Source organism: Canis lupus, chromosome 35 (assembly GCF_003254725.2).
Source record: "Canis lupus dingo isolate Sandy chromosome 35, ASM325472v2, whole genome shotgun sequence".
Taxonomy (NCBI): domain Eukaryota; kingdom Metazoa; phylum Chordata; class Mammalia; order Carnivora; family Canidae; genus Canis; species Canis lupus.
The window spans coordinates 5,129,321-5,142,395 of record NC_064277.1 but is presented as its reverse complement, the minus strand read 5'-3'; the positions used below and the strand labels follow the sequence as shown (position 1 = coordinate 5,142,395).

General features: G+C 45.1%; 1 protein-coding gene across 9 annotated transcripts in view; it reads right to left on the bottom strand.

Annotated features, from left to right (window-relative positions):
- Positions 1-13,075, bottom strand: part of CDYL (chromodomain Y like) — a 229,924-nt gene that overhangs the window by 20,604 nt on the left and 196,245 nt on the right. Inside the window, exon 1 of one of the 9 annotated variants that reach the window (XM_049106067.1) lies at positions 7,639-7,727. The exons of the other annotated variants lie outside the window; for them this stretch is intronic. The gene's annotated coding sequence lies outside the window, so the exon portion shown is untranslated. Of the gene's footprint in view, positions 1-7,638; positions 7,728-13,075 lie in introns of those variants that run through there. 9 annotated transcript variants of the gene reach the window in all.

The window sequence follows — 13,075 nt, the reverse complement described above, 5'->3', positions numbered from 1 at the left end:
TCCACCATCCTCAACACACTCCACTGCAGCTAGAGGCAATGTGACCAGATAACTTCTTGAGTAACAGGCAAATGGATCACAGATGACCCTGAAACCACTGAGCCTGGGTGCCCAGCAGATGGGGCACCCACAGGGGAGTCTGATGTAGGCTGCGGGAGGGCGAGAAGGGAGAAACGTGATTTTATCCACAGCTATTACTCAAATGTAGATGCTCCAGAGCCCAGATATGGGGGTGAGAGAAATCAGGGTAGAGATGAGTAGAGCTGGTGCCCAGAAGTGATGGTTGAATTGAGAAGCAGGAGCTCCAAAGGAAGAGTGAGGAGTGAGGAGCAAGCCTGCTGGAACCACATGCAGGGCCAGGAGGCAGTGGGGAGGCAGGAAGGCAGTAAGAGGCTCCCCTCGAAGGAGAAAGAAGAGGCAATGGGAGGGGAGATGAGAAGCCATTAATAAACTCGGGCAAGCAGTGTCACTGGAGTGCTAAGGGAAAAAAGCCAGACTGCAGGAGACAATGAAAGACAGTTAAAAGTTGTTAAATAAAAAACCATTCATGTTCAAATCAAGAATCTATTAATATGCTGTTTTAAGAAACACAGAGCTACAACAGAGGTAAGAGGATGCTGGGCTGGAGAAGGCAGCTGACAACAGTGACTCCCCTGCCCTAAAAGAGACCACATGAGGAGCCATCCTGTGCAGACAGGCAAGCCTGGAGGCCTCCCAACTCCGAGGTGAAAGGTGATGTGACAAAAGCAAAACGAGTGGAGACGGGCTGGAGGCTCCGGCAGGCCCAGGAGGAGGGGGTTCTTGCAGACTACACAGGCCAGTGTGCTAACAAGAACAGGTGGAGAGCTGTCTGGATCCTTAAGAGTTACTAACTGCAAACTGAATTAATTGGTGCTGTATGGGAACACAGGGAGAACGACCCAGCAACCCGGGGGATGGTCTGCTGAGGGTTGGATAGCTGCCTTCCGCCAAAACAAAGCCTGCTGACTTCAGATCGGGCCCCTTTCCCCTCCCGAACTGCTCTTGCTTCTCGCAGTCTCTTTCCCTATTTAAAAGGCGTGCATTCCTTAACTCTACAGGCAGATTTCCGGTGGCTTCTTTCCCCAGAAGCGGGATTTCTGGCTATGGGGTCCTTGTAGCCTCTTTATGTGAACTTCACAAAAAGCCCATTTTCTTTTCTTTGAGGCAACAGGTCCTATGGAGCTATCCGTGGTTCTGCAAATGTGGATATGGATTCATGCTGGCTCATGCTGACCAGGACTGTTGACCTTGGCCTTCATCTCCCTGTTAAAACTGCACTGGCTCCCTGGTGCCATTTCGGTCCCTGCTGATTTCAGACCTTGGGATCTCACCAGGGCCTCAACTACCACACCCACCCCAGTAAGGACTCCTGGGACCCTCTGTTATCTACCTGTGGGGCCACGTGACATCTAACTGTGTGCCCTATGTGGGTAGAGAAGTGTCACAGCAGGACTGAATATCAGAATCAGACTGCCAGCAGGAGCCGGGTCCTGACGTCCCCCACCACCCCCTGCCATCGTTTGTGCCCCTGAGCCCCTCACTCACGACAACCTAGCTATGGAGGTCTCTCACCATTCTGGGTTTGTGCTCACCTCAAGGCCTTTACACTTGGCTCCTCCTTCTGCCTAGAATGTTCTTGCCTTACAGCCTCAAATGGCTGGTTCCTTCTGCTCATCTGGATGGCAGCTCGAGCATCCCATCTGCAGACAAGCCTCTGAGGAGCACCCCCTAACATGGGCCCTCCCATCACCACTCATGTTGCCCTTGTATGTTTTCCTCACAGCTCCCTTCACCAAAGGTATTTCTCTTCCTCATTTGATTTTTTTATTTGTAGCGTCTATGTCGTTGCTGTACTCCACTGAGCTCCGTGACAGCAGCATCCCTGCCTGTCTCATTTACTAATGTATCCTCAGGGCTTGGAACACTCAATATCCACTGAAGGAAGGAATGGAAGGGCCCTTCAAGTCCCATCAGCCCAGCTCCCTCCACGGAGGGATGAGAAGGTAAGTGGCCTGCCCGACGTCACACAGCTGATCACCTGCTGCCAATCTGGGGACAGCAAGCAGTATGCTTCAGTGCAGAATCAACTGCTAATGACCAATCTAAAAGGTAAACACTGAGATTCGGGAAAAAATATCCTCCACATGTAAACTGTGTGAAAATTTACTGTGACTCCCTAAACCAACAGCTCTGATGAAAAAACGGAGCAAACGTTCTCAGCAAGCTGACAGTTTCTTAAGGATTTGGATTCAGAGACTACTAAGTGCCTTCCTAGGATTTACTGGCAGAAAAACCAGTGAGGACAAACCCATTGTAGACCCTCTCCTAATAAATGTTTTTTTTTTTTTTTCCCCAACATGCTCGAGAACAAAAAGGATACCCTCAAACATGTATTTATTAACCTGTTAGAAATCACTGCTTCAAAAAGCATGTCTCTCGAAAAATGAAATGTGCCTTCTGCTTCTAAACATTGAGAGAAACAGCTGCATTTCCTTACTTGCCCGCGTAAGTGGAAAACCGAAAGGTAAAAAAAAAAAAAATCCATCAAACAACTATTTCAGATGCTGGACCATGGGCAGGGCAGGACCACGTTCTGAGCATGAAGGGGACCAAGCCCAGCAAGCTCAACAACATAGCAGGCTTTCTGCCTGGAGGCCACGTCCACACGGCGGGTGCAGGGAAGGGACACTGCATGCTGCCCAGCAGAAGTCCTAAAATCAGGAGGAGCCCAGGAGGCTATCATCCGTGGGGTGGGGTGCTGAAAAGGAGGGAGCCACACAGAAAGTTCCAGAATGGCCTCGGGACCCTCCTGAGTCTTCCTTGAACACCAACCTGAGTATGTATGAGGTGAAATTCCACAAGGGTTGCAGAAAACAACTTTTGAGGAAAAAAATGACCTATAAACCATGTAATTGCCAGAGTGTACATGGGGCTGGCAGTCGTCCCCAGCCAGAGTGGAAAGACTTCACTGAATACACTGGACACGGGGTCGAGACCCCGGAACAGGCACCTCTGGCTCTAGAACAAGGGATACTCTAGAACTGCACTGACCACGCTTAAAAATACAAGCCTTGAAAAGGTCAAACTGATTTGCAAGTAACAAGTGGATGTCAGAACAAACCTAACACTTTTAAAAGCGTAAAATAAAACCAGTGCCCCAAAATGTAAGAGTCCCAACATTTAGCAGCCCACAAACTACAGACATGCAAAGTAGAAAACTCGGACCTATGATCAAGATGAACTCATTTAACAGAAAGATCTAAAAAGGAGAGGTGATGGAATAATAGAAAAGGACATTTCCAAAATTGTTCTCAATCACCTCAGTGATAAAGCCCCTCAGTGTGCTCAAGAATTTAGGAGACAGCATGAATATATGGATTTTATTGGATATGTTTAACAGATTAGACACTACACAAGAAAAGATCAGAGAACTTGAGACCTACCAACAGATTCTACCCAAAATGAAGCACAGAAAGAAGAAAAACCAAAGATTAGAGCCCGAGTGCCCTGAGGGAGAACATCAAATATCCAGCATATGCATAACTTGAGCCCAAGATGTGGTGTGTGCATGTGTGTAAAACACATTTGCAGAAATAAATGGCTCAAAGTTTTCCGTATCTGATGAAAACCAGAAGCTCACCGACCCTGGAAGCTTAACAAATACCAATCAGGATAAACATAAAGGAAACAAAAGTAAGGCACATCATAATCACTCTGCAGAAGCTAGTGACAAACAGAAAATCTTCAAAGCACAGAGACGGAGAGAGAAAGACCCAACAGATAGAACAACATAACAGCAAGTGCATGTTTATCTTTGAAAGTAGAGCACACGGCGGAGAAGGCACGGCATCTTTAAAGTGTGGGGGGTACAAAATACGCGAACTGCATACCTGTGGCCTATCCGTCCTGCACAAAGACAGATAAAAACTTTTCCAGGCAAAAGCTGAGGAAATTGGTAGCCAGCGGACCTGCTCTACAGAAAGTGCTAAAGGAAGCTCTTCAGGCAAAATGAGAGCGCACAGAAGAATGTGGAGCCTCGGAAGTGTGAACACATGGGGGAAAGTGGCCCCGCACAGGCTGCACATCACGTTCCACTGACTACAGGCAGGAGGCAGTCACTGGCCTCCTCACAAAAACGTGTCCCCTGCTTTCACACCAACCTAACCAGAATGAGTAAAAACCACTTTGTGGACACTCCATAAATACCTTACAGTAGCTCCGAGGAATTGACAACTTTCTGGAAAAATATGCATTCTCAAGACCGATGTCTGGCACGATGGAAACAAAGAAGAACCGAGGGAAGATAGAAGTAAGTTGAAGAACTGCCTCTGAAAAGTGCTGCAGGGCTGGGCACGGAAGAAAAGGCTCTGAGGCTCCGAGGAAAGCAGGAAATCTGCCAGATTCATTTTGTGGAGAAGGTAATTTAACTCTGATGTCAGGACTTGACACCGATGACACGAAACCAAACCACATGCCAACTTTACTTAAGACTCGTGACACCACAGTTCTATTTTACTAACACCAAATATCATAGAGAGGTCTGTCTTCTTGATTCTAATTCTAACAGACTTCCAATTGCAACCTCAGTGGCTAATATTTGGCTGGAAGACAAGCTAAAATTTTTTTTGAAGAGAATGATGAGCAAAATGCACCCTGATAATTACTGTATTTATAGCTCTTGAGGACATGGGGCTAGTGTAGGAGAAGATGACTAGAATTAACCTAGGACTAGTTCCTATGATGACAATCTATGGCATTACAGACAAAAAGAAGTCGGTAAGGATCATTCAGTAAGTGGTAATGAAAAACAAAGTAATTAATTTTCTTAAAACCGTCTGTTTATGTCTTTATTCAAAATAAAACACAGACACACATGAGAGATGAGTACAGAAAATTCATTTGATGGAATGAAAACACCAAAACATGAAAAACTGATCTCACGAACAAAAAATGAAACGATCCTTTCTACCTACAGATTAGGAAACCTTTTTAAAAATGACAATTAAATCAGGGCTGGTGAAGAGCACACATGCATAAATGGATTCACTTTTAGCAATTTTGTAAGGTGTATCCACCAACCTCTGCCCTTATGATTCCACTTTTACAATTCTAACAAAAGAAATTTTTTTGTTTCTTTCTCTTTTCTTTCTTTCTTTAGATGAGGACATGTTTTCACATATAAAAGGTATTCAAGGGGATCCCTGGGTGGCGCAGCGGTTTGGCGCCTGCCTTTGGCCCAGGGCGCGATCCTGGAGACCCGGGATCGAATCCCACGTCGGGCTCCCGGTGCATGGAGCCTGCTTCTTCCTCTGCCTATGTCTCTGCCTCTCTCTCTCTCTCTGTGTGACTATCATAAATTAAAAAAAAAAAAAAAAAAAAAAAGGTATTCAAATAACTTTATTTTTAAAATGGAAAAACTGTAAAGAGGCCTAACCTTAATAGTAAGGAAATGGTTAAATGACCAACGAGATACATCTTGACACATAGGAAGCAGCCATTACTGGGATGTTCACACTGTTAACACCCAGGTCTAAGTGTGTCACAACGGCTACCATTTATTACATGATATGTTACATATGCCAAGCTTTTAACATAAATCTAATTTAAAACTACTGGGGACGTCTGAAAGTGGGGCTGTGTCTGCAGATCTCCCAAGCTTGTATTCTTTTACTTTGTTACTCCCAAAATTATACAGTACAGAAATGAAAATGAAAGATCTCAAAAGTAGTATATACAGTGTAATCAACAATGCATATGTATGAGTTTATTAGAAATGGAAATACATAAAAATGTTATTAATGGCTCTCTCTCAGTGACGGAGTTATGGGTGATTTTTAAAATATTCTTGGTATTTTGTAAACTTCTACACTATACTACCAATGTCAGGGTAAAAACCACTTGGAAACAGACTATAGCAGCCAAAAACCAGACAAAAATTTCTGGGGTACTATTTTTAAATAGGTAAAGATTTATTGGTATTTTTCGAAGTGTACTTTAGCGTAGGGTTGTTTAATCAAAAGCTGGTAAATTAATATGTTGTCAAGGCAGTATGGGTCTGAGCCGTAAGAAAAGTTCAAAACCAGCTGTTACTTTCTTTAGTCTAAAGTTACAGAGCAAACACTACAGTGTTGATAGAATTATTAACCATCCTTTATAAAGTTTAACATTTCAAAACATCCTCCACACCGACCAACCCTAATCCTATTTAACCATAGAGAGCTTATGGCTTTATTGAGATTATATAATCTGCAAACTGAATTTATTAGCAGAGAACTTTCTGAATGAATGTGGAAGTAAAAGGGAGGCTTTAAACACAGTATCCCTTTTTTCCATAACATGTTAAATGATTGAACCCTTTATAAAGAATTATAAAAGTCTCTCTGCTCCAATTCCTTCAAATACAGGTCCCTGTGTGTAGGGATCCCTGGGTCTAAGGCTATATATGCTTATCCTGAGCTGTCTTCATAAAAGACAATAATATATGGTCAGTGCTGCTAAAGGGTTTTTGCTCCAACACGACTGATATACAAGTAACAATTTTGAGCATGCTGCAAATTTCATGTTCTCTTTATGCCTAATTTTGTCTGGAGAGAGTTGGTGAACACACAACCACAACTCAGGTGACTCTAGTTGGGCAGAAAGACACAAAACACACACTGCCACCAGCCACCCCGGGTTTCAGATGCTCCTTCCACAGCCTCACAAGCTATAACCCTTCGCACGCCCACTTCCACCAGCAAACTGCATGCCTCTTTCATGATAAAGAACCACATTTATTGTAGTATTTGTTTTTCTTAAACATTTAATATGCCAAACTGTAGTACCCTTCTTATTAGGGACCTTTCTTATTTTTAAATATGCCAATGACATGGTTTTTGAGTGCCGGGCTCCTATCCGTTTCCCACCTAAGCTCATGGTTTTTAGTGCATGATTTTGCATAGTGCAGTAATTTTCAGGAGTGCATACGTCGCATTATAGCAGAACTGGCTGTAAGTTTTCTTTCCACTGCTCAGTATCAAAGTCATTCTTTTTGCCGGAGTCAAGAAAGAATTTATTCACAGCCACGTTTTAGACCTGGCCTTAAAAATAAAACCATCTAACTAATGATTTGCTTCAAGAGGCCGTACATAAACCAACAAGCAACTGCTCAATGGGGAATTAGGATGGAAATGCGTACAATCAAACTCCAGATTCAGAGAGCTCTTTGGTATTCATCAGCCCAATCCTTCCTGGAGAAACTCCCTATGTCAAGCAGGGGCTCCACCCAAATGCCACCGCACAGTGCCTGGATGCTGCAGTCCCCACCCTAACGGAGTGGGCTTCCATGGCAAAGGGCCCCTAGGCTTCTGGAGCCGAAGGAAGATTCTCCCAACAACTGGAGAGAGCAGAGTGCTCTGTGTGTGTGTGTTCCAAAGTCCTTAAGTGGGCTTTGCTTTCTCTGTGGATCAGTCCTTTGTTCTCCACAGCAGGTTGCCCCCAAATCTCTCTTTCTACCCACAAATCTGACTTTAGAGCTTCATGATCACTTTCAAGCTAATTATATCCCTTTTTGTTTCAAAGGGCAACACCTACCACCACAATCCTCCCCAAGAGACCTGTGTTTAAGGGCAATGGTACCTCAAATGCAATCACCGCCACCCTTGATGTGCAGAGGAGCTTCTCCTCTTCCCTTCAGACCACATCACTGGCCACGACAGTCAAGGGAAACACGGAGGCCCCATCTGTCACCCTGCAGGAGGGTTAGGAGAGTGCAAATGGTCTTTAGAATCTGTCAACACTTGTTGGCCTGTGACTCCCAGCCCACCTAGACTTTCCCTGGTAGGTCCCTCAGGATTAGCCCAAAGGGCATGTCCCCCCACAGCTGGTAAGATGTGCCTGATGACCACCTACAGCTCAGGATTTGGGATTCAGACATCCAGTGCAAGCTCACTTTTATATCACCACTGAGGCCCCTGAGTGCTGTGCTTGGGGGTGCTTTATTTTTGTACACTGTATTAGGACAAACCCTAATTCAGAAATGTAAATTACTTAAGACATGTAATCAAATTGAAATATAAGAATTGCTATCATTAAGACTAAGTCTGCGGGCACCTGGGTGGCTCAGTCAGTTAAGTGTCCAACTCTACGATCATGGGGTGATGGGATCAGCCTGAGATTGGGCTCTGTACTCAGCATGGAATCTGCTTTACCCTCTCCCTCTGCTCCCCACTCCCCTCATGCTCTCTCAAATAAGTAAATAAAATCTTAAAAAAAAAAAAGAATAAATCTGTCCAGTTTCTGCTGTATAAATACATCTCCCCTGTCCTGTCCATTCCCAATGCTTGGCTATGCTGTGGATGCATTGGACATCTCTGCCTCCCTGGCCCGGACCACGTATTCTAGTCATTAGGTCCTGTGGCTCCAGCCTCTGGACCCCAAGATGGTACAGTGGCACAGCAAATGAGAGGGAAGGCCAGACTATCCTCAGTGACTAGCGCACACTTTCCATAAATGTGCTGGAAACCACAGCAATGCTCTGCGCAGGCCAGGTGAACCTGCCAGAGTCAGTCTATGATCTTAAAGCCTGAGGCAGGTGCCTTCCTATTCCAGCTGTTGCAGCAATTGTTATCCACTCTGGGTCTAGATTCGAAGGTCCTTTTCTTCTAATCATTTCAGTGGCTACCCTGCACCTAGACTCATCATCAGCTCTGGGGTTCTTTGGGGGTGGACAGGCAGGTGAGTGCTGTGTCACCTTTCCCTGCTTACACAACAGTGCTTTGCAAGCTCTGGGACCAAAATCTCTTTCGGGGATACCAATCAGTATTCCTTTATTTAGAGAAGACTAGGAGAAACCAGAGATGGTGGCCAGCAGGACCCGGGGCCAGCAGATTAAAGTGTGTCTTACTGTGGACTCCTCTGCTGGAGGAGTTTGAGAAGGCTGCTTAGACTGCCAAGCAGCTGTGCATGCAACACTCATCCAGAGAGAAAGGCTGAGTAGTGTTTCTGGACACGGCCTTCCCAGGGGTCTTCCTGACGCACCAACCTGGTGTTGGTGTCACTTGAACCCTCCGGCACTTGTTGCACTGGGCTGTAAGGAGCCGACTCCCCTGAGGACACCTCTGTGCCTGGACCTCAGTATCTGATAAATGAATAAATCTGAGACCCAAATGCCACCACTCTGATCTGCATGTCTTCTGCTTTCTCAACAGCATCATCAAGGTCTCCCCTTCCCTGGCCTGCTGTCACTCTGCGCGGCAAACACTGGGTCACTGTCCTGACTATGGCTAGAGACCTGCGGGGTCAGAGGCCTCTGGGTGTCACGTCTTCCCTCCCTTGGAAATGGGAAGAGGGGACAGATGATTTAGGACCCTGCACACTCCATCCAGTTTGTTAACCCCTTCTTAGCTGCCTCTGCACTCTTCTCTTGATTTGCCTGATTTTCATAGTGACTATTCTATACTGTGACCACTCCATTAACCTCACTGCTCCTCTGGTTTCTACTGTGCTACTGCACAGTAGCCACGACAACTCTTATTGCCACAATAACTTTCTTCGAACCTTTTTTACTCAAGTGTTCCTTATAACCAAAAAATTCAAACTTAAACCAAAACTGATCAGATGAATAATTAAGGTTTTCCATAAGTTCGGTCTCTTTTGCATCTCTGACATTATCTCTTAAGAATTAATCAGGCACTTTGCTCCAGGGTCCAGGCACAACCATATGCATCCAAGATGTTTAATGTGAGCTGCAACCACGCTAGCTGGCTGAGTGGGTTCCTAAACTGTACCGAGTGGCTACTGGCACAGTATTAGCACTCAGAGAAACATACTCCAAACAACTCATTCTCTAAAGAGCAAAAGAATACTTAAGAATGGAGCCTGCATAAAAGCCATTTTAGTCCATGAAGCATACAAATTATTTCCTTGAAACTACTAAATAACTCATGAATGCTAGGAATATACTCAAAACAGACAAATGGAAAACTGTGAAATGAGTTAGTTAAAAAAAACCCAGAGTACACAGAATTAGGAAGCATTTTGAAAATCAACAGAAAATAGAACATAAGCTGTGGTTTCTTCAATTAAAATCACCCTGTGTAATTATTAACTTTCAGAAAGAACCAATCTAAAAATATTAGGTATGAAAAAGCAATGAGAAGACTTAAAGAGAAAAATATTGAGATAAAAAGTAGCAATCGAGACTAAGTGATTTTATTATTATTTTTTAAAGATTGTATTTATTTGAGAGGGTGGGACGAGGGAGAAGCAGACTCCTGTTGAGGGAGTCTGATGCAGGGCTTGATCCCAGGACTCCAGGATCACGACCTGAGCTGAATCAGGCAGATGTTTAACTGAGCCACCCAGGCACCACAAGGCTGTGGAACTTTAAGTAAACTTTAGTTAGGGGATCCCTGGGTGGCTTAGCGGTTTGGCGCCTGCCTTCAGCCCAGGGCCTGATCCTGGCTGGAGACCCGGGATCGAGTCCAGCGTTGGGCTCCCTGCATGGAGCCTGCTTCTCCCTCTGCCTGTGTCTCTGCCTCTCTCTCTGTGTGTCTCTCATGAATAAAGAAATAAAAGTTGGAAAAGAATTGGTTGAAATCAGCCTTTTAAGGGTTATACCAAGTTAAACATAAGTTAAAAAGAAAATGGATTGAATGCTGGAGGCAACAGAGGAGGAAGACAGGGGGTCAGCTCACCCACCTGCCTCTAACACCTAAACATCCAGCCTAGGAAAAGAGGACCGTGACAGACCTTCCAGGGGCCAGAAATGTATTCTTAGCCAGTTGGGGGGGGGAAAAAGACCTCAGGGGCTGGAATAAGTCCCAACACACGTCCAGTCAACTGCTTGCTCAGTTGTAAGGGCTCCAGCTGGAGCGGCCACGTTACTTCTGGCTCGGGTGGAGGGAAGGTGGGTGGAAGGGGTGGAAGGGATGGCCTCCCGCGGACGGGGCGAGAAGCTCGCCGAGTCCAGGCCTGTGGACGCAGTCACCACCGGGCCTGCCCGTCCCGCGGGGAGGACGCGAGGAAGGGGCCCCGGGCGAACGCGCCCTCCCTGCGGCCTTCGGGCTGGAGCGCGTCCCCTGCGGGCTCTGCCCACCACGGGGCTGCCGGGCCGGGTGGGGACGCGCCGTGCCACTGTGGCCATCAGAACAAACACCTGGCCCAGAATTAGGCGAAGAGCCTGGCTTCGCCACTTGGCTTTCACGGCCCCGGCTCTTACCCCGAGTACCGGCCGGAGCTGCCGAGGGGCCGGCGGCACCCGACTGCTCACACGGCGACCCAGGACCCCGCACGCAGTTCTGCCTCCACAGGACAGCGGCGGGCTTTGTGCTTCAGAAAATTACAGTCCAGGGCCATCACGTCGGCCTGGTCCCAGAGCTCATCTAGTCTGTCCCCTGCCACGTGGACTCGGGGCTCACGCAGACAGAAACACGCCCCAGACGGGGCCTCCCCCGCAGGTCGCACCCACACGCCTTCCACCCGCACCACCTGCCCCACGGCACGGGACAAGCTCCTCTTAAACCTCAACTGCACGTTACCACCTCAAACTTCTTTGCTTTTGTGTATCTCTCGAGATCTTTTGCAAAAGGCTTAAATAAAATATTAGCAAACAGAATTTAGAATATGCTTTTTTCTTTAATCGTGGACATATTATAAATTTACCATTTTAACCGTTTTTAAGAGCATGAAGTATGTTCACACTGTGCAACCATCACTACTACCGCTCTCAGAACTCTTTGCATCTTCCCAAACCAAAACTCTGAACTCATTACACAAGAACTCGCCGTTCCCCAACACCATCATTCTACTTTTTGTGTCAATGAATTGGACCATCCTAGATACCTCACATACACAAAATCGTACGAATCTGTCCTTTCTGCCTTATTTCAGTAAGAATAATGTCTTCAAGGCTCACCCATGTGGTAGCCTGCACCCATGTTGGAGCCTGCGTTAGAATATCATTTCTAAGGCTGAATAACATTCCATTGTGTTAAGCCACATTTTGTTTATCCATTCATCCATCAGTGGATATTTCTGAGTTGTTTCCAACCTTTTGGCTACTGTGAATAATGCCACTATGAACATAAATGTACAAATATTTGAGTCCCTGCTTTCAATTCTTTGGATACTCCAGCTAGAGGTGGAATTGATAATTCTATGGATTATATAGAAACATCTGTATCTGTTTATATACAAATGGATCATCTGATAATTTCATGTTTGCTTTTTGAAATTATATTTAATATTTTCCTAAATTAGTTAGAATGTGTTTAATTAGTAATTATAATCAAACTCTTGGAGAAGATCCAAATCATGGACTGGATGGTGATTACTTCCACTTCAGTGCTATTTTCTATTTTTGTTTGTTTTCCTGAGATTGGAAACCAGAGAAGACAAGGATGTAAAATCCTTTACATATTGAAGAGGAGTTAATATAATCACAGATAAATCGCACAAAGATCCATGGCCAATTATGAGGCATAGTTTAGAGACAAAACCCTCATAAAATATATCACTTGTTTCTTTTTATGGCCAGAAATTGTTTTCTGCTAGCCAATCTTGCAGTTTAGGTGTCCATATACAGGTCACACGCTTCCCTGTGGCTAGGGTCCAGGCCTCATCAAGCTTGTGCCTCTGGTTCTGACCACTAACCTTGTTACTAAGGTCACTAAGTCTGCTGAATGACATTCTGACAGTAGGAGAAAAAAAGAATTTACGGATTTTTGTTTTTTAGAACAGAAACACTCCAATAAGCAATGTCACTGTGAACTATGCAAACATATACGGTCAGTTCAGAGTGTAACTAAAGACCATCAAATGCCCTTGTCCACGTTTTAAAGTTCTGACGCATAAAGGTCAGTACTCTGCAGCATTATTATATGGAGAAGAATCCTCTGTCAATTTTAATCTTCATTTTGAGTTCCGCAGAGAGCATTAAACTCTAAAGGGATTTGGATTCCCATATCTAGAAAAGCAATGAAGTCCTTAATAGACCCAAAGAAATTTAAGCATCCATCTTTACTCAGCTTTTCAACACATATGGTGATAACACAGTTACAAAGCTATTAGCAAC